General features: G+C 33.0%; 1 protein-coding gene across 1 annotated transcript in view; it reads right to left on the reverse strand.

Annotated features, from left to right (window-relative positions):
- LOC107701064 (striatin-like) overlaps window positions 1–2695 on the reverse strand; it is a 49282-nt gene that overhangs the window by 21382 nt on the left and 25205 nt on the right. The window lies entirely within an intron of this gene.

Below are 2695 nucleotides of genomic sequence, written 5' to 3' on the forward strand. Positions count from 1 at the left end.
TTTTTTACATATTAAAAGTTTGTTTTTTGGCAAAAGCAGATAACTCCATATTTCATGTTTTAGAGTTTAAAAAACCCTGGTTTAATCTTTGTAATCTCCTCAGATGATAATGTAGATGCCTGACAAACGTTGTTGTTGTTGTGATCATAAACTGTATGGATGTGATTACACGCAATACACGGAGCTTTCCCTCACCAGTGTAAAGCGCTGCTTTTGCAAGCGTCCGTGAAAACCTTTCAGCTTTTATTTTCCTTTTTCGCCCTGAAGAAGATATCACAGGTTCGTCGAAATTATCCATCCTCGATCACTTTTAGCCAGCTTTGACGAAACTCCTCTCAGCTAGCGCGTCTTTTCAAAGTGAAAGTAGCCTTGTCACCTGACCTGAATACAGCGCGCTGATTGGCTAAAATGGACTTATCGGCTTCTGTTCAGAAACAGCAAGGGCGCTTGTCGGCTTCTGCAGTAAAACGTGAAAGTGGACAAAACCGGCTTTTTTGACAAAACGTGTTTAGGGTTCAGATCGCGCTATATGTGGAAAATAATGCGCGGCATTTTTTTTTTAAGTGCCGTTTATCGGTTTTTGCAAATGAACTCTTCATATACTACTACAGTATTTGTTAAGAATTAAATTTTTATTTTATTTTAATTTAATTAATTTTGTTATGTGCTTTTGTCATGTTTATTATTATTATTATTAATTATGCAATGCAATGCAAGTAACTTCGGACAAAAGCATCAACCAAATGCATGAACGTAAATGTAAGACAACATGTCAATTTAATCAATGATTATGAGATTTTAAGTGGATAATTTAAAGGGATAGTTCACCCCGCATTTCGCGTCATCCGCGTCGCCTGGCGCGAATTCGCCTCTATTCACGTCTTTGCATTGACTTTGTATGTGATCTACTCGCACGAATAATTAAATTCGCGTCTGGTGTGAACACACTGTAAGTGTCTTCTAAATATTTTGTAGAATGTTGGTAACCAAACAGTTGATGGCACCCATTGACTTCCATTGTATTTTTTTCCATACTATGGAAGTCAGTGGCTACCGGTAACTGTTTGGTTACCAACATTCTTCAAAATATCTTCTTTTGTGTGTTTTTCTAAGTGTCTTCTAAATATTTTGAGGAACATAAACTATAAATTGTATGTGCATAAACTATATATATATATATATATATATATAAAAAAGAAAAAGAAGTAGAAGAACATTGGTAACAAAAGTTACCGGTAGCCATTGACTTCCATTGTATTTTTTTCCATACTATGGAAGTCAGTGGCTACCGGTAACCGTTTGGTTACCAATGCTCTTCAAAATATCTTCTTTTGTGCTCAATAGAAGAAAGAATCTCGCACAGGTTTGGAATAACTTGAGGGACAGCAAACGTTAATTTCTGGGCAAAATATCCCTATAAATATTAGTCACACAAAACTATCACAGTGCTATCACAGTAATACAGCGCACGAGTCGAGAGTCGTATGGACGACTATTATGATGCATCATATCGTCTTTGATGCTGTAGCGTGACAGTCATGTGATCAAAGGTGTGAGTTCATCTCCTCCTAAAATCACTGCGGTGTGAACTGGTCAGCTAGTGTCTTCCTTCTGAATGCTCGGGCCGCTTAACAATCAGTATCACACAGCCATGAGCCGCTCACGTATGCTGCAGATGAGCAGATATATCAATATTTATAAATAGATGAGAGCGTGGAGGCGTGGAAGAGCTTCATGTTCGGTGTGGGAGTGACCTGAACCGCTTTACCTTGTGTGTGTCACGGACAATCAAACACCGCAATTCTTCTACTGCTTCATTGCTTTACTAATTTAAATACTCTTAACTGCTGTTTTAATATTCATTAGAATTTAAATTCAGCCTAAATTCAAATACAACAAAAACATAAACTGAAATTATATTTATTCATAAAAATTAAGTGTATTGTGAAACCTGTCGAAAAGATTTTACTCTAAAATCAAAAGAATAAAAACAAAAAATAAATACACACTAGAAATCATATTTTGCATAAACAGGACCATTAATATATCTTGTGTCTGGATGCATTGTAGTAATGATAATTTTGGGTAAAATGTGTTTAATTGTTATGAAAATGATGTCACAATAAATAAAATAATAATAGTCCTAAAATAGGCTTCATTTTCTATATGCAAAATATAATTTCTTGTTTTTATTCTTTTGATTGTGTGGTGAAAAAAAACCTATAAAAATGTAATAATAATATTTTAATAACAATTGGTTTTTATTGAAGAACATACGGTTCTTGAAACACAATCACAAAATGATTCATAATTAATTAAATATAATTAATACTCATAATTTCTGTTAATAAAAAACAGAATACAAAACAATCAGTTTTGTCATAAACTGTATTTGTATTTTTCATTTTAAGTTTTATTTGTGTTTTGTGTCATTTTTATTACTATTTGTTTTTTTCTTTATTTCTTTTTATTTCAGTTGTACTTGTACATATATATATATTAGTTTTAATTTATTTTCATACCTTGATATTTTCAAGTTTTTTTATCTAATATTTTTATTTCATTTTATATTTATTATTTTATTTTATATTATTATTATTTTATTGTGTGTGTGTGAGTGTGTGTGTGTGAGTGTGTGAGTGCGTGTGTGTGAGTGCGTGTGAGTGGGTGTGTGTGTGTGTGTGTGTGTGTGAGA

Source organism: Sinocyclocheilus anshuiensis, unplaced genomic scaffold, assembly GCF_001515605.1.
Source record: "Sinocyclocheilus anshuiensis isolate Anshui unplaced genomic scaffold, SAMN03320099.WGS_v1.1 scaffold21, whole genome shotgun sequence".
Taxonomy (NCBI): domain Eukaryota; kingdom Metazoa; phylum Chordata; class Actinopteri; order Cypriniformes; family Cyprinidae; genus Sinocyclocheilus; species Sinocyclocheilus anshuiensis.